General features: G+C 35.0%; 1 protein-coding gene and 1 long non-coding RNA gene across 4 annotated transcripts in view; one reads left to right on the top strand and one right to left on the bottom strand.

Moving 5' to 3' along the window:
- LOC122411903 (NACHT domain- and WD repeat-containing protein 1) overlaps positions 1-26,087 on the bottom strand; it is a 106,196-nt gene that overhangs the window by 41,840 nt on the left and 38,269 nt on the right. The gene's annotated exons all lie outside the window — the stretch shown is intronic.
- Positions 23,381-25,091, top strand: LOC122411906 (uncharacterized). Of its 2 annotated transcripts, XR_006261258.1 has the most exons (4): positions 23,381-23,795; positions 23,865-24,119; positions 24,198-24,394; positions 24,504-25,091. It is a non-coding gene; the product is annotated as an uncharacterized lncRNA (long non-coding RNA). The 2 variants fall into 2 exon arrangements; XR_006261257.1 differs by having other exon boundaries at positions 24,198-25,091.

Below are 26,087 nucleotides of genomic sequence, written 5' to 3'. Positions count from 1 at the left end.
TCGGGATTTGTATAGCCAGCATAGCAAGTCAAAAAGTGGTCTTCCAAATTGAGCTAATAATCAGTGAAAAACAACATTTCCTTTCATACATAACTTGTTGAAATACATGCATGTAGTCAAACAAATACAGCTGATAGTTTATTGACTTCCTTATCAGTATGCGACGATGCATTAACGCTTTACTCTGTTTTTCAACAGATTTTACAAAATATTTCACAAAATAAACGGCCAAAATGGAGGCTCACTGAGAAAATACTCGTGGAAAGCTAATAAAAGGGACTTATCGACCCTGCCTCTCATCTCTCTCACGCTAGCTTTTCATATAACTCATCCACTTTATTGCTCGACGCTGACGATGAAAAGAAGATCGCTCGCTTCGATTAACTGATTTCCGTGAAGTCTGCTCAGTAATCCAACAATCGCATGAAATATCTAGCGACGGCTTCATATCCTTCAACTTCGTAGGTGGTAGGTGGTAAACGGAAGCAATTATTGGATGAGTGTCTCGTATTCCACGTAAATAAAACCATTCAATTTCGAATTCATCTTTTTTTTCCTACAACAGCAATTGGAACTCGAGAGTCACAGCAAATTGACAAAGTAAACTCGAATTACAGTAGAGTAAGCACGTATAGTTGGCCGACTGCGAAGAATTGAGCTGGGATCAATGGTTTTTCAACGTTCCATGCAGATTGTATCATTTGCGATAATTAACAATCCGTCGAGATATTCATCGATAAAAAACAATTGGGAAGTTTTCCAGTCGAAAATTTTTCTTTAATTGGACATTCCAAAGGGAAGTAAAACTTTGGGGCAACCTGTATGAGCAACAGGGGTGAAAAAGTAATCTTTAATGATGGAGCGAAATCAGTGGTATGAGCGAGCGTTATCCAGTGGAAAGCGAGTCAACGAAGAAAATGAAAAAGTCTGGGTGAGTGACAGCAGGCTCGACGACGAGCGTGAGTGTGGTTGAAGAAGTGTAGGTAAGTAGGGAAGGGTGAAGGTAAAGGAGAGTAGTTCTCGTCAGCAGAGCTTCGTACAATATCGACCTCTTTTGTGGCCACATGTTGCTGTCCTCCTTGCAGCATTCGCTGACCTCTTGGCTGGTCTCGAAAATAACGCTTTGCGAGCTCGCAAATTTTCCACGAGATTTTCGTTTCCGTTTACATTTTTACTGGGTCGTACATAGATCGAGGATTTCCAGACGGCACACCCTTTATGTTTGACCTGAATGAATAAAACAAAATGTCTGAGCATCTCTCAAAGATGCATAATGTCATTGGAAAAGGAATCTCTGGAATTATTCCCATACGTTCACGAGTTTCAACTCGTATTTATTTATAATTTTTTAAAATTCCCAACTGCCCGCAGGGCAAAAAACGTGAGTATGCATTTCACTACGATCGGATGATAGGGGGGATTTCTTTGAAAAAACTTTTCTCTGGAACGGTCACACTTGTCTTGATCAATTTTTGCTCGTGTTTTCTACATGTTACGGACAGTGTTCTTAGACATAGTCTGTTAAAATCTATAGTGAACTCGCTTAGAAAACTAATATTAACGTGCAAACTTATTTTTCCATATCGATCAATCGTAGTGCTCGATTATCGACAACTTCACAAAGTTGTACGCTGCTACTCTCACTTCGAGCTGTTGTTTTCAAGATAGAGTCCCAACTCGACAGTAGCGGCCAAGTGGCCAAGGGCGGTATAAACTCTACATTATATACAGATATATCATTCGCGATCGTACAACGGCGGAGAATATCTATAAGGGAGACCGGGGCAAAACGGGGTACCCCTCAAAAACTTAGAAATTTTTTTCTTCTATGATTTTAATTTAATGCACCTTGGGTGCATTTTCCACCCGTAACCGAATGTTTCTGACTTACCGCTGTAAGCGTTGAAAGCGATCTGAGCGTTTACAGCACTCTAACGTACGTCGAACGCACCCTCTGAGCGCGCTCAGCGCTTACAGCGGTAACTCGAACGCATTTCGAGCGCTCTCAACGCTAACAACGCTAACTCGTACGCTAACTTGAACGCACTTCGATTTGCACGGGTCGATGCAAAAAAAAAGGACTGGTGATATGAGTAATAACGAAGATTGCCAATGTTTATTTTGTAAACATTTGTATTCTTTATCCACTGAATAATGGATTCAGTGCCAAAATTGTGCGGAGTAGGCACATGATTCATGTCCAGGAGTACCACACATGATGGTCCGCAAACATATATCTGCGATTACTGTGGTAGACGGTAATCTGCGAGGCACTAATTGCAGATATACAAATACTTTTTGTATATCTGTGCAAAAACGTTTTCACTTTGGAAGTGATGTAAAGAAAAGAGAATTTGAAAAAAAAACGAATCTTTTCGAAAAAAAAATTAAATCCAAAAAAAAACAAGATATTTTGGAAAAAATATGTTTCATGTTCTTTTCGGACAAGTATAAAAATTGAAAAAAAAGACAAAAAAATTTCTCTCATTTTTCGGGTATCCCGCTTTGCCCCAGTCTCCCCTGTATAATGTAAAGTTTACACACTTGGCCACTTGGCCGCTGTCGAGTTGGGACCTTACCGTTTTCAAATAAAAAAAAAAAATAATCCGTTCTTAAACATATTACTGAATTTAAAAAATATATATTCGTGAATGTTTTAGAATTTTCAAAGCTACGTATAAATATGAAGACAGTTTTAAAAACGATTCTGGAAGCTTACTATTATTTTAAAAAATGGGTGGGGATCAGAAGTTAGAACGATTAAAATTTCGAACAGGCATTCTGTACATCTATATATGCAAATATAAATATACAGATCCACCCTACCCCCACCCAAAAAAATTATCCTCGTTATAATTAACCCCAAAACGGTCAAACAACTGAAAGAGAGAGAGTTTTTATGAAATAAAAAAATGGAGCCACATCGAAAATTAAAAAAAAATACTGGAAACAAAATAAATATATATTTAATTAATTTTTCGTTTTATCATTTTTTTCATTAGTAAAAAAACATGGATGTTAGAAAAAAACTACATATTGTAAGAAAGATATGTGTTTCCAGAAAATGATTTATCTTCAAACTCTTTTGCTTAAGAAAATAGCAGTAAACTTTTAAAATGTGAAATAAAATATATAATATATGAAATATGATACAGCCAGATAAGAAACCATTTAATTGTTAAATGCCATTCCCTCGAGATTTGATTCCTATGGTTAATATTGATTGATGGTAGGTAAGTCATTTATATACAAAATGAAAATTTTAATATAATTGTCGAAGTTGAATGATTGTACAAAGAATGAAGGTGATAATAAAAAAAAAGTGATCTTACAGTCAACTGAAATAAATAATAAACATAATGGAATTTAATCTTCATCGAAAGAAGTTACTAATCGAATCATTGAATAAGAACTAGAGATATCTCTCGACGAAAATTAAATTCCATTATGTTTACAATATATTTTAGTTGACGGCGAGATTAAATTTTTTTCCATTATCACCTTCATTCTTTGTATAATCATACAACTTTGACAATTATATTAAAATTTTTATTTTTGTATATAAATGACTGACTTACCATCAATCAATATTAATCATGGAAATCCAATATTGAGGGAGCGGTACTTAACAATTAAATGGTTTCTTATCTACCTTAATTATATTTCATCTATTTTATTTCACTTTTTTTCAAGCTTGCTGTTATTTTCTTAAGCAAAAGAGTTTGCAGATAAATCATTTTCTGTCAATACATATCTTTTTTACAATGTTGTTTTTTTCTAACATTCATTTTTTTATTAATAAAAAAATGATAATATGAAAAATGAATTAAATATGTATTTATTTTATTGCCAGTATTTTTTTTTTTTATTTCCGATGTAGCTCCATTTTTTTTATTTCATAAAAATCCTCTCTCATAGTTGTTTGAGGTTTTGAGGTTAATTATTAATTATAACGGGATTATTATTTTTCAATCTACGTTTGTGCTGGTTCGAAGCCAAAAAATTCGACTCTTTCGTGACGTCCTGTTCATACCCAAATGTTTGATCGTACTGCATAACGAAAAATATTATTTATCAAGTCACTATGTCTATATTCAAAATTCATTTGCGTTATTTAATGCCTTTAAAAAGATCAATTGATGCTTGACGCAAACCGTACGACTGCTGCTCAGTCTATACCGGGAGCGACCTCGCAAACGTGGAGCAAGGAGAAAATCGATGTTCGGGATGAGAATTTTTAATCAGAAGCAAGTGCTGAGCTCTCGATATGAGAGCAGCACTGTGAGCTTAGAGGGATGTACAGACTTTTGCCTTGCCTCGTGCCTCGTTCTTCAATCTCTATAATATGTTCTATGCGCCTAACCTGTCTGTGTACAGTATAGTTTTTGAAATTCGCAGCTTTCAATGAATGAAAATTTTAGAATGCCGAATTGTCATACAAAGAGTCTTTGTCATCTGTTTTATGCATCTCCACGGTCACGTGTGCTGAATGAGAATATGCAATCTAAGATTTCAATAAAAATCTTTAAAATTCTCTTACAAATTCAAATTATGCTTGAACCTACTTCTTTGTCTTGCCTCACTCCAGGTACTTTCTTATCATTGCACTAAATTCACTGATCGACAAAAGGAACGCAGAAGCAGAGGACTTTTCTCACGACACGAGCCGCTTCAATTGTGGGTAACTGTATCTGGAAAATTATTTTACTTATAAATAGACATTGGGTCGTTTTCGCAATGAAATAAAAGAGTTGTACGTGCAGAAGTGGTCGAATGGGGAGGGTCGAACACCATCGCGGGAAGGCAAATATTGCTGAGCGCCATTATGCGCGCTCGACCGTTTTTCTTTATGTTTGCACCTAATTTTCAGCAGCTGATCCATATTCCCCCCACCCAAAATGCAGCTGACCATTTTTTGAAAACTCATTGAGATGTCAATTATTCATAGTTTCAGCGGGCGTTCTATTATTTGATTTTTTTTTCTACAACTTCGGCAACCTTCCACACCCATACCCACTACGGGTGCGTCAGCTGATGCATGCTTCGCTTATTAGCCATTCGAGATCTATTGAAAAAGATGGCAATCGGTTGGAGTCAAAGTGCTAAATAAAATTTAACGCTATCTCCCGGACTATCACCAAATGATGTCGAAAGTCGAAGATTTCTGTATCGCACAGTTTATATTAGTCAAGCAAGTTTTGCGCAAACGTTTTCTCATGAATAAATATGAAATGGGAATTTGGGTAGTTTTGGAGTTCTCTCGCAAATGTTCAAATCTGATTTGAACATGGAATTCAAATAAAATAAATCAGCTGTTCGAACGAAAATAATTCAGTAATCTATTCGTTTATTATTTATTCCGAACTCCCGAATAAATAAAATGTCTGCAGTGAGAAACGTAAGCATCGAATACTGGCTCAAGACGTATTTCGGAGGTATAGGTTTTCCTTAAAGCGTGTTTCAATGGCAAGGAAAAGTCGATCGTTAAGATTCACGTTGTCACATGGTGAAAATCATTTAATAGTATTTTGGGGCCTTCATATACGAAAGAGCTTCTTCCGGTGACAGCCAAGATAGTTTTATAAATTGCAATCTCGGTAAGAAAAAAAGAGAAGAAGTAGCGTTTGATTCTCGACTGCGCTTGTACTTTTTCGTTTCTTGCTACCTAACGCGGTTTGTTGAAAAGAATTTCACGCTCTAATAAACCATTATTGAATTCCTTACTAGGTTTTGTGACTGCTGGTTACGCAGGACCCCTCTCAATGACGGATTAAACAAAAAGATGTTCTGCACTATCACTTTATTTGTTCAAGAATCAACGACAAAAGAGACAACAGAAATGATTCTCCCTCTGTTTTTTATTTGTACAATGAAGCATATCTCTAGATAAATGTGGATATAGTTTGGTGTAACAACAACCTTTATTCCAGATTGTTTCAGAAACAAATTCATACGCTTCAAAACTTCTTAACACTCCCGAAAAATCAAACAATTAGGGCAATCGTTATCAAACTTAACTCTTCAGTAATTATTAATTATATCTCTAGTTTTCTACCAATCGCTTCATTTCTTTTTCAAAAAACGTTGAAAACATTATTTGTCGGCTATATCCGCAACTGCATTAATTTGTTATAATTAATGATATTCCGTCGAGGCAGGCTAATATTTTTTTTTAACTCACTTTCCGTCGTGAGAGCATTGTAGCCATATGTATTCTCCTTTGCATTTAGTTCGGTATCTGTTTGTTCTCGACTTTGATCTATTCACAAATTTTTTATTCCTTCACTTTACATTCAAATTCCTTCACTACTTCACTTTGCTGCCCATGAACTCGTTTTTGGGTTTTACACTATGAAGGATAGGGTGTCATTTCGTGGTGATATTTTTTTTTTAACTCACAAATCTTCAGTTTGTACTCAAAAATGAAATTGTACAAAAGGAGGAGCCTGTCGAAGAATATTTAGACTTGGAATTTTCGAAATCGAAATTTGCAGCTATCTTTCTCGCACTCACGGTTGCGATATACCGACTGGTAATATGGAAAATTTTTTTTTCACTATTTTTATTAACTTATTGCGATTTTTTATGCTGCAGTTAATTTCAAAACGGCTTTTCATAACAAAGTAGATGCTCTACAAAAAAGTTCGTTGAACCAATTCCGTAAATTGAATAATTTTGCAGATTTCATTGGTTAAAATCAATTTTACATAAAAATTTGTATTCAAATGCCTCTACCATATGGACTATGGATTGTATGGGAAACATTTAAATGCCAACTTTGCAGAAAAATTAGTATTCTAAAAAACCAGTCCTGTGAAAGAAACTCGTAGTCACTCCTTTCAGAAATATGGGTGATTAAAATTGATTTTGTACATTTTTTTTAATTCAACAATTACTACGTTTTGTAAAGCAGTGCATAAGATTTGATCGATATCTAATCACTCAGTAAATTTAAATACATAAAAAAATTTACTGGTAAAAAATTCATTTTGGGAAATCGAATAGTGAAAAAAAACAATGTTCTATATTAAACAATTACCGCATCTTTAAACGAACAAAAAAAAACTCATCCACTTATACAAAAAACTTTTCTTTATATTTGTTGCATGGCGTTTTTGGTGAATCTTAAGGATATTTGATACAGGCTTACTGTTGCCATGCTAAACCATGCTAAAAACATAAAAAATTTCAAAATGATCAGAATTTTATAAAATTTGGTGAACGTATTCTTTAGTGCTAAATTTGAAAATACAAATTTTTTAAGATTTTTCTTCTGTACAGTTATCGAGTAATTGATCACTAAAATTCACGTGTATAAGCATAGCGTTTCCATATATATAGGTATACATTCCGGGCATAAGAAATCTGCTTTAATGCGTAATTACTCGATAACTAAGCAGAAGAAAATTTTGAAAAAAATTGTGTTTTCGCACTTGATGTTGAAGAACATTATCACCAAATTTGATCAATTTTAATTATTCAGACTTTTGTACCATACATCGTTAAAAATTTGCAAAATTTTTCTACAAAGTTAGCATTTGAATTTTTCCTGTATAATCAATAGTCCTAGAGCCATTTGAATAAAAATTTTCATGTAAAATTGATTTTAACCGGTGGAATCTGCAAAATTATTCAATTTATGGACTTGGTTCAATGGACTTTTTTGTAGAACATCTACCTTGTTATGAAAAGCCATCTCGAAATTTCGAGGGCGGATTCGTAATCAGCGACTCCGAAAACCCCTGAATGCCAATTCCTATCCGATTCGAATGAATTTTTGCATTTTCGGCCGCCATATTGGATCCGCCATTTCGAATTTCGAAATTTTGAGAGCGGATTCGTAATCAGCGACCCCAGAAACCCCCGAGTATCAAATTTGGTGATAATTGATTGACTTAATCACGAGATAATCGATGTGCGCCATATGGCGTCATTGCCGCTTTGGGCCCAGAAAAAATGTGCGCCATATGGCGTCATTGCCGCTTAAAAGGTTAATAAACGTGTAAACAATCTTCAAAATGATTGTCAACTTTATACTGAATCCAACACATAGTGAACAATAGAATAGCGTACATCACAGGATGTACCTACCTTTTACTCTTTCATCATCTAACCACCATCCGAACTAATAAATGTTGCACATCGCAACAGATGCTAGTTTAACAATATCATAGTGGAAAAAAAACTTTATACTGAACTTTCTTCTTAATTAATGTAAATGACAATGTCAAGCAAACAAATAATTTGCTTGACATGAAACGCTATCAGAATTCAACGAATACGAATAAAAAATTGAATCGCCTCTGATAAAGGGATTTGTTGATACGTTTAAGATGTATAAAAAGGTTTTTCATTTCTCGAGAGTACTCAAAACCGAATAGAAATGAATCTGGGTCATTTTTGGAGATGACCCTCGACATGGAAACTCGAGAGCTCACATTGCACAGCAAATACCTCAACTTCCAGGAGTTGTTGAATTTAATGTTCCATGTTTTTTTTTTCGAACGATGAACGGGAAGTAAATTTTTAGACAAAAGAACAAGTCTTTCTTTTTCAATATCGTACGAACTGCTAAAAATGCTTCTGTTTTCATGAGATCCAGCATCCTGCGGACATTGAATTGAGTTAGAGCGCGGTGTCAGTTTACTCAGTTCCGGATCTCACAGAATTCCAATGAAAAAAATTTGACACCAAAGCATCTTGAAACAAAAGTAGAACGGGGGTAAAAAACCTCATAAGGTAAGTCTTATAACAGCGTAACAGTCATAAGACGAGAAACTTTTTACTACTCTTTGCATCGTATTCAAGAGTATGACTTGAAAACATATGTATACACCCACACAAACTGATCTTTCACTACTCGGTTATGATCTCGTTTAACAGGCGAGATTGCTACGTTCATCATTTTAATGTGCCGGAGCAGTCATGAAGTTTTTTGTGTCCCACCGCACATTTATGCCAGAACTTTGACTCACGTTTCAAAAATCTTTAAAGACGAGACAATATAAAGTGACGATGGTAGTCCGACTGTCAAATGGAGTTGAAACGAATACCTTTAACTATTTTAAGGCAAAATTAACTGGCGATTTATGTTTTTATTTTTCAGAAGTTCTTCCACTTTTTTTTTGTGTTCGTAAATTGATTTGTCGATTATTGAGAGGGTCAGTTTTTCATTCCATTCATCTCCATCCATTTCGATTATCTCTTTGTTCAAGGTTTTTTCTTTATCTCGTGATTTTGTCCCGAATTAGTGTAAATAAAGCTTTATTGAGGAATCAGCTGAATGAGCTTGATTTACGTAAGCTTTATTCTCTTCCGTTAGAGTCACAATCGAGATGCTTTATTATTATAGCGAATGTAACAACCCCCTGGTAAATGGGACAATAAGAGTCCATGATCTCGATATTAGTTGGATAAAAAGAGTGTAATAGCACCAAGACACAAAAGAAATGGCGGCCGATGAGGTTTACGACATTAATAAAATTTCTTTGTATAAAATAATGTTAACACATGACCGTTACCAGCAGGTTTGCAACTGAGCAAGACTTCCTTTCGTCTACGCGTAAAGCTGGATTTTTAATGTTCAGCCCTCTTTTAACAACTCACAGGGATAACATTTTTAGAAGAATTCGTACTCGGGACTCAAAAGAAATTTCCAATTATCAAGTTGGTTCAACAACGATGGCAAAAACGTTATGGTAAGGATGAGATCAAATTCCGAGATGGAAATTGGAGCAGAATATTATGGTTTGGAAGTTCGATAAGAAAAAGATGAGGGAGTCCTGGATAGAAAAGTCTGACAAGTTGTGTGGATAATCGAATTGGCAGAGTTCGGAATGAATTTAATATGGAACGAAGGATTTTTCAATTATTCAGAGTGTAGCGAAATGATGCGGTTTCTAGAGGAAGTGGGACGTAACCAAGAGAAGAATGGAAGGGTCGCGAAAGCTCGATAATTACCACCGTTAAATCCCTCTCGTTTATAACTATCACCTTATCAAAATATCGTAATTTTTTTCCTCATTAAACGATTTTTTTTATCATTGTTTATTCCTCTGGTTGAATCCGATTAAATTGTAAAGTTTGATAACATTCTTTTTGTGTTTCACTATTGAATATCGGTTCGCATTTTGATTCGTCGTGCGCTTGACATTTTAATCCGCTCTCTGATAAATGATTAATTGATTTTTTTTATCCCCGTCTCGCTCTATTCGCCACCACGATCTATTTTCTCCATTTGGTAGAATTACCAATATGAAATGCGAGGTTCGTGGTATTCTGAAGAGGTACTAAAATCCGAGAGGTTCGAGCGACAATTCATATATATTCGTCTCACGTTTTTTGTCACCTATTTTTATTGATTGTTTTCAGCAGTTGACAAGAGTCATGGCGGAAAACGGTTTCGCATCGGCATTGAATATTTTTCAGTTCTCGATATCTATTGTATATTGATAAAATTAAAAAAAATTTTTTACTATGGAAAAATATGAGATCTATTGTAACATATACAGTGAATGAATTACGTTTCCTGTAGGAATTCAGAATTTTGGAAATAAAAAAAATGAAATCATTTTCTAACGTAGCCAAGTACGGTGAATGAATTAAGGTTTTTGTGAAATTCATTCGTGTACACTTTTAGCCCTTATCCCTCACTTATTCAGAAAAATTTTCCAGCAAACGTCACAGAGCAACAAAGGTTTCTAGAATGATTCTGCAAATATTAAGAGATTATCATCTGTTTTTATTCTAGCTCGGGTTATAAGCTTAAAACATTTTACACAATATGATACAAGAACCTTTTATAAAGAAAAGCACAAATACGCGTACAAGTCCATGCATTGTATCTATACGATGTACTGCACAAATTCATTTTCAACATTACACACAAGCTTGGCGTGCATGGTCTTCAATCGGAAGCTTGGGAAGAGACAATTGTTTAAATTTACTATGAAAACAATAATTAATTAGTATTGTATGAACGATTGTAAAACAAACCGATCCCCCAATAAAATAAGATGGGCCCTGTTATATAATGATTTGGTAAACAATATAGATGGATGAAATTTATAGATAAAATTGAACAATTAAACGAATGGATAAAGAAATGAAATGAGTCAATTCCTTTATATGCCTTAATCTTGTACGGATAGATACGGCCATCCTTTCATGCCCATACGCATTCTAATTTATCCACGCGTCACTTTCACTCGTTTGTCCGTACACTAATTTTTTTACCCAATGGGCAGATGATTGGATGAATTAAACAAGTACCGAAATGGATGAACAAAGAAGTAAGCTGTGTAAAAATTGATTTGAGAAAAGAAAATGCGTTGAATAGGAAACATTTGGAGTAATGAATTTATCAGTCGAACTAGTCGAGAATGGATATCTTTCTTTATGTACACAGTGCGGGATTTCGCGTCGAACTACTCAATAAAATAGTTGGATGGAATAGGGATAGCAAATTAAAAAACAATTACATTAGTGGATATTCAAGTTTTCTCCAAATATATAGTCGGGTGAGGCATTCCCTCGCCGAGCTTCCGATTGAAAACCATGCACGCCAAGTTTGTGTGTAATATTGACAATGAATTTGTGCAGTACATCGCATAGATACAATGCATGCACTTGTACACGTATTTATGCTTTTCTTTATAAAAGGTTCTTGTATCATATTGTGTAAAATGTTTAAAGCTAGCATAAAAACAGATGATAATCTCTTAATAATTGCAGAATCATTCTAGAAACCTTTGTTGCTCTGTGACGTTTGCTGGAAAATTTTTCTGAATAAGTGAAGAATGAGGGCTAAAAGTGTATACGAATGAATTCCACAAGAACCTTAATTCATTCAACGTAACGTAATTCATTCACTGTATATGTTACAATCTCATATTTTTTCATAGTAAAAAATTTTTTAAAATTTATTTATTGACAATGCAAATATAGAAAATCATAAAACTACGGTCGTGACCTTTTAATATTTGGCGTGCCTTTTTTACTTTTCGAAGTTTTAATATTTACTGATTTCACTTCTTTTAGCGAGGCGTGACAACTATATAGGAACCGTATTTCGTTTACTGTGTTTGTCAACTTCAGAAAACGATTTAATTTTTTTTTTTATATTTTGAAGCTTTTTTATGATAATGTAAATATAGAAAATTATTGGAAACTACGGTCGCGACGTTTTAATACTTGGCGTTCCTTTTTTACTTTGTCAATTATATTTTTTTCTGATAACACTTGTATTTTAGCGCTGTATTTTTAATTTATCTCATTGGTTTCACCGGAATTTCATAGCCAGACTGTTTATTTGTTGAAAAACATTAATAGAACCTAATTTACGATAAACATAGGGCGTTTGAAAATAAGTTCCAAAAAATGTTCACTGACTCCTGGAAATAAAAATTTCGTCACACCAACTGGCTTCATTTTTTCATTACGATTAGTTGATCGAGAAAAAAAATCAGTTGGATAAATAAACATGTTTTCGCAGTTTATTTCAAAAGACCTATCCGATGCAACTTTACCAACGACCAGTGCGTCAATTATTTTCAAACGATTCTTTCATATTGTTTTGTTTTGTGAAACGACGAGGTCGCAGGAGTAGAAATAACCATACATCGTAATTGGGAGGTTACTATATCCTATTCTTGTATCTCAACGTTACGCAAGGAAAACCGCGGACTCGCCGAACGCGATGTTTTTCGAACGCGATGCTTTTTTTTCGTGTTCTTCTGGACGTTGTTACATTTAAGGATTGACGGATTCGTATGTACATACGTGTAAGCCACGTGTCAGTGAGAGTTTCTATTTAGCGTGTTTATTAAGTCGCCTTGCCAGTCCGAATTGTAGAAGATCCCACGCGGTTTATCCCCTGGGCACAAAACCACCAGCTCTGCCACCGACATACCCACCGGTATTGGCAACATACCCGTCTGCATTTCTGCGGATGTACTCGTCAGATACGTGCAAAAGTTCGCAACCCTTTCCTCCTCATATTCTATTTCGTTTCAAAATCATTCCAATTTTTTTTTTTAGTAGGATTATTCTATGAGGTATTCGCTGGGGTCAAGAGCTGAAGAAATTCAAGAAATATCGATCTTCCTCACTTTATTCGTGACGTCAAGCGATTTTTTAATTCATCTGAAATATAGCATGCAACCTAATTTCGAGGTTTCATCATTCACTATATTGATCGTTTCATGAATTTTTATATTTGCTTTATTCCGGTGAAACGCAGATCTATGATATTATAAAAATTATTTTATTATCATTGAACGATCAAAAATATTAGTATTCGTCGAATGAAGTCGTGTCGACTATTTTGTCGTCTCTAAGATTCTCTTTATTATTGTATTCGTTGTGTGTCGCAATGTCAAAGTCAATATTTTCGTTGATACTCGTATTAGAAATATTGATGAATTTTCATATCGAGGAATATTTCAATTGTTTGAAGATGCACATTGAACAATTAAAAGGAACCGAAATATGGGGTGAGGGCTGGAACCAAAAATTGAAATGAGGAGATAATCGAGTGATAGCAGATTTGTGAGGTGGACGTCTTGGTGCTCTTTTTACTAGTGATACGTTCTCGAATCGTTCTCATCATCTACCGAATCGTATATTGTTTACACAAAAGTATATTATATTTTGAATCTAGTGAGAATCATAATGAGAATTCAAAGCTCCGAGATATTGTATTGATTTGGTCTCGACAGAGATACGACCTATATATACGTTTACGTAAGTACAATCCTCTCGTGTTGCCATCTTTTGAAAAAGAGTTTACTGCTGGTACAGATGGATATCTAGTTTAGCAGTTTCGGAGAAGTGGATAGAAAGCGATCTTTTTTCTATCACTGAGCCTGGATTCTCGGTTGAAAAGTTTTCGGTTACGGAAGCTGCATGTCCACTTTAAACTCTCACTATCAAAGACTCTCCGCTTTAGTCGTCCCTTCTTATATATCCGTTTTCGGTTCTTTTTTTTTATCTTTTGTGCTCTTACAAATCCATTCAAAGCTTTTTGCGTTCTACTTGTGCATCGGAATAGTTTCAAGTACATGTCTATGTAAGTTATCCTCAACCACTATCATATCTATAATATACATAAGAAAATTTATTCTGGATAAACGGACTGAGTCTCTCGGGATCGTGGTCACAACAACAGTCTCAATATCTTCGCAACCTTCTCAGATTTTCAGAACTCTTTATCCCCGATCACGTGAAATGAGTTAGGATTCTACCCTTTGGAAATCTCTAGAAAAATTCAATCTGATTACCCGATGGTCGTTGGAAAATAGTATATTACGACCCTAGGCCCGAAGGTTGGATTTCCCGGCATGTCACACATGCCAGGGCATCTAACATTTGGGCCGTGGGTTGTATACTATTTTTCTTGATCCCGTAGCCGAAAGTACGTTCAATAATTACTAGCAATCGCGAGGAGAAGGAGGGGGGGGGGGGGGGGAGGGCGCCCGCCCGACTTTTGCAGGACCGAGGCGAAACCGAGGTTTTGCTGGTCGGGGCGGGTATTAAAAACATAAACAAAAAGTAAAAAAACACATATGAAAATATCACACAATAATATAACAATATTATTAGTACAAATAAATAATTCGCTGATAAATGTCTGATTTAAAGACCCATGATAGTTAACAATTTCTATATGAATATTTCCCGCTATACTTGACAATTTATATGAATATGTGCTTTCCTATGAACCTGGAATCTGGAAATACAACATTATTCCGGACGACCATATTCATTTTATTAGTCCGGTTACATTATTTTCTGTTTTCGCATCTGGTCGAACAAATGTATATTATTCGTCCGGGTTCATGGCAGTATAGCGCATAACATGAATGATGAAAGCTACGCTATACGCGCCCGCTTGAAGCAAATAATGGTGCTTGGCAACGAATAAACAGAATCATGGCAACGAATACAGGCTTCACGAGCGCACTGAAGTTAGCCGAGTCAGCCGGCCACGAAAATAGTCAATTTGAGGATTAAAATTTACGCCTTAAAATTTAATAATACCAGTTGACTGAATAGAATCAGTTAATTTTGATGTTTAAATTCATTCACCTATCGAAAATTGTTGTAGCTCAGTCGGATGAAGTAAACCATTTGCCAAATTTAGCAACAAATATTGTTGGGTCTCCGATTTTTTCGTTTAACGGAATGAATTCGGGTCAAGTCATTGAACAGATTTTTTTTCCTCTCAAATAAACATTTTTCAATGATCAAAAATCAGATGATTTTATTCGGCACATGTAATGTGGTTAATTTATCATATCTTCAATAAATAATAAATAAATGTATTAATTATAAACATTCACTTATTTTCGAAATAAATGAAAGAATCAATAAATTTCTCAACGTGTTATCGAAAATCGACAACCAGCTATAATTTTATAATTATCAACTTTCAAAGGTCTTGAAGATACTCAGTTCTGACTCTCGTTCGTCAGAATAGAAAAGCGACAATAAATAAATAGAATAAAACGACAATAAATATGTTAACAATGCTGGCATGAAAAGAGTCAAGTAAAATTCATGCATATTATTGAAATTGATGGGGATCACGCGTGAAAAAATGACTAACAGGCCCAACGTCAGGACAATATTGCGCTAACGCTGCTCGATGTCAGCCAGCATTTGGCATGAGTACTGGGCAATACCTGCTCTAAGACTGGAGTGGTAGACCCGGTCCAATATTTCCCCCGACTATTCAGCCAGTAGTCGGAACTCTGGCTTTATACTGGCAGAGTATTGGCCGAGCATTGGCCTAGTCAATGCCGATAATGGGTGAACATATTGAATCGGGTCTTCCTTATTATTGGCTGAGTATACTAAAAAAAAGGATGGAAAAAATATTATATTATCGATTGCAAAATTGTTATTCACTGCCCGTGATGGCCATTACAATTTAGTATACCTCTGAAATCATTTTAATCGAAGAAAAATTACTACCTGGCATGGGGGATTCGAAACCGTTCTACCTACCTACCTACCTACATCTTTCTAATTGTAAGTACGCACGCTACCCACTAGACTACCACGACATTGTTAGATGTGAATTCAAAAACGCATAACATGAGTTGTGACTTAGCTCTTTTAGCCTTGAAATTTGTTACTTCAGGCTTATTCGGGTTGCTGATGATGAATCCAATATCACATTTTCAAAATTCAAAATGGCGGATGATTTTTTAACAAAAAGCCCAATTGACCTGAAATTTGTTCTTGTGGGTTTTGGGACCCAATATTAGATTTTCAAAATTCAAATTGACAGATCCGATATGACGGATAAAAATTAGATAAGTTTACTTGCACTACAGAAAATTACCACTTAAACTTTTACGGGGACATTGTTCACAAATCTGATATGAATGGTTTTTTCATACGAAAAAAAAGAAATTGGATCAGTGTTCTGTAACCTCTCCGTGGTTCAAAAATCCTAATCAAGTAATTATTTTTATGAGCATAGATCCGCTTTCTTCTTTTTTTGTCCGCCATCTAACATTTAATTGCAACATAATGATAATTCATGCACTTCAACAGAATACAATAGTATTCTGTTGAAGTCAACTCTGATACTGAACGAATATCGACAGCTGTTTAAGGGCCGTTATAGGATTACGAGAAGAGACGCGATAGAGGCAAGATATGTTGGTTACATTTGGCTGACATCGAGCAGCGTTGGCACAATATTGTCCTGACGTTGGGCCTGTTAGTCCTTTTTTCATAGGATGTCGATATAGCAATGATAGGAATGAAATGCGGAGTTTATATTGGCCCAACATCGGCAAATTACAGTATGCCGAGAACAAACTTTAAAAACGGCTAGGCACTGGCTGTTTAAAGCTGAGCCAAGATCGGAGGAGCTTTGGGTGCCAATGTCGGGGTACCCAATTCTGTGCCATTTATCGGCCATATCGACGACTCTGGCAATATCTTCACGGGGCGGTTGCATTATTGGGCGAAGCTCTTCAGAGCGGCGTTTATTATCCTCATAGTTTATTTATAAAAAATTATTGAGGAGCGTAAAATTTATGACAAGTTGGTCATACAATTTTAGAGAATATCTATATCTAGTTAGCAAAACAATATTCAATCGGCGAGTAAAGTACAAAAGATGTAATGTTTGCGAATAGAAATCTCAGTAGAATAGAAGCACAGTAAAATGAGCATATTTTGGGTAAGCAAAGAAAAAGCTCTTAGATAAAAGCCGAGATGGATTACGCTTCGAGGTTTGATACGAGAAAACTGATTTTTCCGACAAAAAATTCCACGATAAAAATGATGTCATGTTGCATTATTTTGTACGTTCGTAGATGTTTTTACCTACGAACTTTTATGATACTAGAGTCATCGCACGCGCAAGCGCGCGCTTGTCCTTAATTGTTTTAACACTTTTAAAATAAAAATATTATTTAAATTTTTAAATAAAAAAATTAAAAAAAAAAAATTAAATAAAAAAAAATCAGGACTATTGTTTCGAATAGTTCATTGCAAAAATCACGGTACCAACGGTCGAATAGTAATTGCGCAAGATCACTCTTACTAAATTACTCCATTATTTCACTCTTATGTCGCCAAATAAATTTATCTGACACGATCGCGATCGCATGTATTGCAATTGTTTCCTCCTTTTTTTTACGATCTGAAATACGCACACGAACGAACTCCGAGCACATCATCGACAACCAATCAAAGTACGTCTATAGCAGCTTCAAAAATAACTCGTACTTCGAGATTTCGTGACAACTCTTCTTTTATGAAAGGATTATTTGTTATTATACAGACATTACGTACGAATTTTTTTTCCTCCTTTCTCACGCTTCCTTCATGCCTCTATAATTTTATTTTTTATTATTCTCGCCTTTTCTCTAAATTCTGTTTTTAAACACGTTCTCACAATCAATATGCAATGCCGACAAATTTTTCTTTCTCGTAATCTCATATCCTTACGACTTCTGCCCCTGATTCATACGATGACACGGTAAGAAATTGTAACTGAATATGAAAACCCATAAAAAAGAAAAACTTTCCAAAGTACGGAACCAAAAATCGGGTTTTTTTTCAATAACCAGAAGTACTAATTGAAGGAATGCATGGATATCGTTTCTTCTCCGAAATATTCCGAGTTGCAGGTAAAAAATCTCAAAGTAAATAGTTCCACTGTAGATATTTTGGTCCAACAAAATCGATATCTGATTCCTATTCATTTTACTCAACCAAAAAATGATTATTCCGCATCCTGTGTGACTAAATGAAATATATTTCCATAAAATATCGAAGTTTGAAATGGGTTCGAATGGGTATAAGAGTAGGAAAATTTGACGCGGTGAACGAGTTACGAGTACATCCAATGAATTTATTTTATGAGGGAAATATTTTCCAATATTTTATTTAATGAGGGAAAAAATTGTGGAAAAAATAGAAGTGATAGTTAACGAAACAATGATCCAGCAGATGTGAATGTAGGCTGCATTTTTTTCTATCGCTACTAGCGATCGCGCCATTGTCCTTAGTGTTACTATTCTTAACATTTTGCTGACTAAAATTTCAAACTAACCATTATCCTTACTTGATGGATCTTTTTATTCTTCCGGAATATGGAAATGCTCAAAATAATTTCCATGAGAGAAGCATTTCCGTAATGAAAACTAGCGATCCTTTGAATAAAAATCGTTGCAAAATTAAAAAAAAAAAAACATTCAAAATGGTCTATTTGTTGTTTTTTGCGTAGTTTTCTAGGAATTTTCTCTTCTCATTCGTGTTCATCAGACTTATTGTAATCGGTTTTTATTCATTCTTCATGAAAAGGCCACTTTATTCATTATATTGTCATCATTGACTACCTTTTGAAAAGTAAAAGCGTTCACGAAGTATACGGATATAATACTTGGCGTCGAGCCGCTACCGCGTCTCTTGATGTGAAACGAGTTCTGTCCTTGCTCTCGCCGTTCTCTCGTAACTTGACAGCAATTTAAAAGCATTTGGCCCTCTACACGATGCGACAATCTGTGCATAACGTGCCAAGACGAGCTTGCACTTAGCTCTACCATACAGATAATAAAATTACACGATCTTAAAAAGTGTAAAGTGCAAAGTTGCAGATAAGACTTTTTTGCATGCTTTAATATTCTTAAAGTTTGTAAATGTACCGCCAAATTTCTGAACATTCTGAAAGAATTACAATCAAATTGTTTCAAGGAAAAACGGTAGAAATTTTTTTTTCGCATTGAAAAAGTTTCTAGTATTAAGAAAAAGTTGTAATAAAAATTGCATATAATATCCAAAGTCCCGCATTGAATCAATAAAAAAGTATAAAGGAAATTTACGAATTCCTTAATTAACAGAAACCATTTTACCTAATATTTTAACATATTCGTCGAATACAAATTTTCACAACTTCGTGCACTTATTTCACACGGAGAATTTCACAGTTTCAGTTACCACATGCGATTGTTATTTTCATTATCGAATATTTGAACAAGATACATAGAGTTACGTGGTGCGGGAACCGATGACAACTAGGACGACAGATGATATTAGTGGATCACTTATGGCATCTGAAACGTGAGTACTTACACTATATAGTAACGTGTTCATGCGCCGCCAAGAGTATGCAAATGTGTCGGGGGTGGAAAATGCAAAGTTATGTAACAATAGAGTATTACACTTTTTTTTGAAAACTGCTTTAAAATAATTCTGAGATACTACTAATAAACCAGTAGAATTTTTATTTCAATTTTATAAGACTGGAAACTGTCTTGAAAACTATTTTTTATTTATGATTTTCAATTTTCGTGCGGAAACGCTAGCCACCATGTTGTTTCGGTTTGTGACATCACTCCGTTAGTAAACAATACAATTGCGAAAGACCAAATAATAAGATTTGTATAAATAATGAGTTATAGCGGTATATCATTGGTGTCTCGTGTCTGAATGCAAGTGTAAAAATGCCACAAAAATTGTGGATTCATCGCCACCATCATCATATTTATCATTGGTAGATTTGTACTTTCTGCTTTCACAAAACCTTTTTTCATAATGCGATTTTAATCACATGAATGATAAAAGTCCACAAACGTGCATAATAACTTGTAAAATTTCAAAATAACACAGAACGCACAATAAGAATCTAGTTTGTTTACTATCGGAGTGACGTCACGTTGGAATCCAATATGGCGGATGGCGTTTTAGACATTTGAAAAACAGATGAAAAAAAACGATTTTTAAAATTGAATTATAAAATTTACATTGCATTTTTATGAATAAATGTGGATGTTTCTCGTTTATTTTTTACGAAATCTATCATATTCATGTATTTTTATATATTTTTTACATGGTGTAAAATACCCTATTGCAGGAAGATTGATCGCGCGATTGATCAACGTCTTTGGGACCCGAAAAATATGTAGGGTTATGTGGGGCAAAATAGACACTTAAGAATTTAAGCAAGTTTCATTGATGAGCATATGGTCTTTCAACTATTTTTGAGTCCCAAAATTGATGCCCAGTCCTTGTTTTCCGAATTTCGTAAAAAAAAATTTCGGGGCAAAACGGACACGGCCCCTTAGAGGCATAAAAATCGAAAAACCGACATTTTTCGAAATACAGTCGTTCTAAGCGACTGTTCCCGAATAGAATGTCAACTCGGTAATATGGGAAAAGAAATGGGACCACTCAGGCTCCATTCCTTGGATGTAAATGAAAAGAAATGAGTCAAATCTTATATCCCATTTCTGTCATGTTTTTGAGGAATGCAAAAAATCAACATTGGGTCCATCGTGCGGGGATATATTTCGTGGTCGCACTATATCGGAGTCCCACCATTGATTCATGGCCCTAGTTTCCGGAATTTCTTCAAAAAAATTTTCCGAGGCATAACGGACACAGAGCCTCCAGAGGCATAAAAATCAAAATATCAACATTTTTCGAAATGTAGCAGTTTAGCAGACAGAAAAAAAGCTCACCCAAGACAGCCAAGTCCTCGTCTTTTGAAGACGTTTCTTGCATGTTTTGCGAAGGGTTATAAGGGAATGTGGGGCAAAGTGGGCACCCTAAGCAATTAAGCTACATGTATCGGTTTACATGTGGTCTTTCATCTACTGTTGTGTCCAAAAACTGAATCCCCATACTTATTTTCCATATCCTTAAAACAAATGGGGCAAAGTGGGCACCTGCTCCGAGAAAAAAATGCTCAAATGACACTTTAAACTAATTTTCACACATGTACAATCAAATTGGAAGAAATTTGAATTTTTGAAAAAAAAAAATGAAAACGGGGCAAAGTGGGCACTTCGTTGCGAGGAAAAATTTTGATGCCCGCTTCGCCCCTTTTTTTTTATAATGAAATTTTGGTAAGAGGAAGTTATTAAAATTGTGAATGTTCGCGCTTACCTCCATTTGGCAAAACGCAACTCACATAGTAATCACCCGTCTCAAAATATGAATTGTACCTTTCCATGTGCGTCGTTGATTTGAAAATTAGTTTTAAGAATAAACATCATCCGCACTGTTCAAAATGTTACGAAATCACTGCATCACGTCACCTGGAAAATATTGAAAGAAAATAAGAAACCAAACACTGCAAGGAGGAGAACGCAGCCCCGATCCAATCTCACTTTCGATTAAAAATTCCAAATTTTTTGCCACTGGACCCATTTTTCCTTCCCTCATCAGAAACTTAGCTCTCAACTCTAAATATCCTTCTTTCACAGAAAACTATCTTTATCCCATTTCTTTCTTGACTATCTCGTACAAAAATTAATGAAAAAAAAAATTAACTCACCGGTGGCACGCGAAATTTTCTTTTACAATAAAAAAAATCAACAAAATCGAGAAAACCGAAGAAGCCCGCTAAATTTTCGCCCTGTGCAGGTGTCGACGATGATGACGTCAGTTTGGTAATTAATACAAATAAAATAACCATTTCGTAAAATTACCAATTTTACAAAAAAAGTAAATTTTCAATTTTTATATTTAATATTTTCCAAGTTTTTCATTTATTATCCCAAATTAATTGAGCAATAACACATAAAAACTTGTAGAAATGGTTATGGAACCAGAATCTGAGTTGAAAAAAAAAATGTTGAAAATTATTTTTTTCTTCACTTTTGGAAGTGCCTACTTTGCCCCAAAATGTACAATTTTCCCACTTTGCCCCGGGTGTCCACTTTGCCCCACATTCCCATATTCGTTATCCTCTGAAGATTGGATTTACTGTGTAACATGCAAAAATGGGCACACACCTTGTGTACAAGTGTTGAAGACGAAGATGTCAGCTATGAGTGCGATTTTTGTAATAAATGAATAAAAACCTTTTTTCCTTATTCGTACTTTGATTACTATTGTGGTTTTTAAAAATAAGTCAAAAAAGGGAATAAATAGTGAGAAAGTAGTTTGTGATCTATTTCGCTCTGAAACTTGAATTTTTGGGGGATGTCACCGTGGAATTCAACAATTTACCATGATTTATGGTCAGGACATGATTTGGAACCGAAAAAAAAAATTTTATGCATTTTAGGAAATTTTATTTTCGGGAAAGTCCATTTTGCCCCGGAATTCAATTTTTGTCCGTTTTGCCCCATGTGTCCATTTTGCCCCATACTACCCTATTATAATAACTTCAATAAGAGGTGAACTTTAAATGACAGCCAAACCTATACGTTTGATAAAATTCATTGAAATTGATGATGCCAATTATAGCCAATTTGATCGAATTATTATTTGTTATTATCTTGAATTTCGAAACGTTGTTATTTCTTCTATTTTATCATATTAAGTTGGATCTTCATGTCGCTCATCATTCAACGGAGTACAAGTATTTACATAATCGTGCAACGTCTTTTCAACACGAACGAGGATAATATCGCTTCGACTGTATAGAGCAAGTTGTCGAGCTACGCGACAAAATCGATTCTCGTAAATGGAAGGAATACGTGACTTCACGTCAGTTTAAATGATGACAAAAATTAGAGAAAAAGAACCAAGATGTGGAAAAATGTTTTACAGATGAATCGTATTAATGGAACGATGGATCGGTTGGTGATACGAATATAATTAGTAAGTTTTTAGAATTTAAATCGAACAATGAAAAAGATAATTTTTTTTTGTCATTCTATCGAGTAATTGAACTTGAATGAATTTATAAAATAAATGTATCAAACTTTATGTATTTTTTGTACATTTCTCGTAATAAATAACTGTACCAAACAGTGAAAGGAGTTGCCTGATAAAAAAAAAATTGCTGCGGTTGACAATTGTGCGATGAAAGGGTAATTCTTATCAACCAAATGATAAGCACTATTAAAACCTTGTAGCGCTTTGCAGCGAGCGACCGTCAGTTGGAACAAAACGTCGACGGTTTTGTCTAGGGTAACATTGTGGCTTTTCTGTGCAATTCAAGTTTCCTCCGTAGTTGTAAATTGAATATAATTCGTTATACAGTGAGTCGGTTCAGTTGCGCGACAAAGGTTTGTTGGACTGGAAACAACCACGCGCAAAGCTGAAGTTTATCAAAGTCGTCAATTGTTCCAGATAGTTTGTGACATGTGGTTTCAATGAAAAAGAGAATTTCACAAATGACAGTTCAATTATACGTACTTACTGAATCGATTTTCTCCTCCTCCACTCTCAATGTACAATTATTACACGGTAATTCTCTGCTTTCGAGTTCCAGCTCAAACACAAACGATTAATTTAATACTCAACGAGCCGTTGTCCATTATGGTTCTGAGGATGAATTGAAAAATCATTGAGTTACGAAAAAAAAAGATAGGGTACGAGAACTAACCTTAAAAATAAATTTATAATAAGGCTATTGATATTGATAATCAATACAAATTCAGCTTCAGGCAAAGAGATCTTTGCGCGAACCGAGCAGCGCTCAAGTTTCATATAGCTATTGTGGCAGAAGATCAGTTGGACAGGGAACCTACAGCTTCACTTGCAGTTCAGCACAGAGCGCACCCGGACACACGATTTATGAGGAAACTTGCTCGTTTCCAAGCAACTTTTGAGTTATCAAACTTGCTTAAAACGGCTTGCCAGAACACCCGGTTCATCCTTCATTTTTAAAGTGTGGGATTTCAGATAAATTTTGGGTTAGTACATGCTCTTAATTTTGCGACGATCTATAAGGGCTTTATATTCCAAAACGGTTTCCTTCTTTCGTATTCAAGGGAGACGTCGCTTGTGATCCAGAAAGATTATCCCTCTGTCCTATCTCTGTCAGTAGAAAGGATACCACCGTTTAAAGAGGCCGTCCTGATAAATTAACGGGAAGCTTCAGCTACAATGGGGTTCAGTTGTTAATGGTCCTCCAAAGATAAATGGCAAATGGGACATAGAGGGAATACGATGAATGAGAGACAGTGAAGTAGGTTTCACCCAAATTAACGACAGATTCTGCGCACGAAAAACTCGGACGATGAATCGATTTTGACGAATCCTCAAATTTACATTGCCATCGCTTTACATCCCTTCAGGATCATGACGTCCTAACTGCGATTCACGGTTGAGAAATATAGGCTCATCCGTTGTGGCACAAGCCAGAGTAAACCTCAATGAGCGCAGGTGTGCGAAGAGAAAATTATATACGAAAACACAAATTACCGAGGTAACTTAGCAACTGGGCACTACGCAATGTTTGACGTCATTTTTTCGACGTCTTTTTTTGAGAGATGATGGAGATCATTTTTGTAGGACGCCATCTAGAAGCTGGGGATTCTATTGAATTTAGTAGAGCCCTAATTATCTCTAAGATTGAAGTTGTATTATTTACCAAGTCTCTGCCACCATAGAGTAACAAACTACTATACCTTTGATGTGTTTTTTTTTTTTGGATTTCGCGCTCCTTGAAACAATTTCATAATGTTCAAACTCGAAATTACTACTAAAACGCTTGTCCTCCAATTGCTATCATAAATTTAATACTACACGTAACTCAAATGGTAACTTTTTTGATTCATAGGAATTTTCTCAAGTTCTGATGGTACCCGTAGGAATTAATATTCTGAATTATCATTAAATACTTGGCCTCGAATTAATATCATAAGTTTTAATGCTGAACATAACTTAGATGGAAATTTTTTTCAATTAATTTTTAAAAAATGTTCATTTTGAATTTCGTTTTTTTTTCTTACGTTTTATTAGAATTTTTTGACACTTCAAATAATAATTACAGATTTGGATTTTTTTAATGTAATGTTGTTTCATGATTTGTGAAATTTTTTTCGAATTTTTGTGTGGAAATTATTTACAGTTGGTTGAATCATTTTTTTTATGCAATTTTTTTTCACATTTTTCGTGATTTATTATTACTCGCAAGAAACGATCGAGAGTTCTATCTTCTAATCATCGTAGAAAGTCTCCTCGGAATCTAAAATATGGAGCAGGAGATTAATGATTGTTGATTATAAGAAAAATTCCAAGATTTTTATACCTTTTCGAACAAATTCGTTTCTCAAGTTGCAAATATAAGGATTGGAGTAATATTCCAAAAACCAGAGACATCGATCGATCACGTTTTTATGATTCTCCATGTTATGGAATATTTTCCGTTTAGCAAGATTTATGATTTTTATGTCTAGTACCTGAATTGGAGATATAAATTGTTTCAATCGTTGAAGCAATCCGAAATATCCCGAAGCTTTGTGCCATCGCGCTCGATTACTTATTCTGCTCCGCATCGATGAGATACTTTGATAATACTCTGAGCTCACGAGCCTTTGTGAGTGTTTCATATGCTATTGAAAATGGAGTATGGAATATTAAAGCTTAAAATAATATGAAACGTAGCACTTTCCTTAATGTGTTGCAACACCCATCGATATTGAGCAAACTATGCAGTATCAGTAATTTCATAATATATACGTGAAGGAGGCTGTCCAGAATGATATAACTGAGTCTGATGAATGTAATCGGTGATATAACTCAATCACGATCTCGGAGCTCATACGTACTCCAGGCTTTTCACGTGTACATAGTACCTACATGTTAGTATTGGTGACCCATATCATGCATGCTCGATATTTCCTCGACAGGACTCTCAGATGCGAGCTTTCAAGCTT

Source organism: Venturia canescens, chromosome 6 (genome assembly GCF_019457755.1).
Source record: "Venturia canescens isolate UGA chromosome 6, ASM1945775v1, whole genome shotgun sequence".
In the NCBI taxonomy this organism is placed as follows: Eukaryota; Metazoa; Arthropoda; class Insecta; order Hymenoptera; family Ichneumonidae; genus Venturia; species Venturia canescens.
This window is presented reverse-complemented; position numbering and strand designations above follow the sequence as displayed.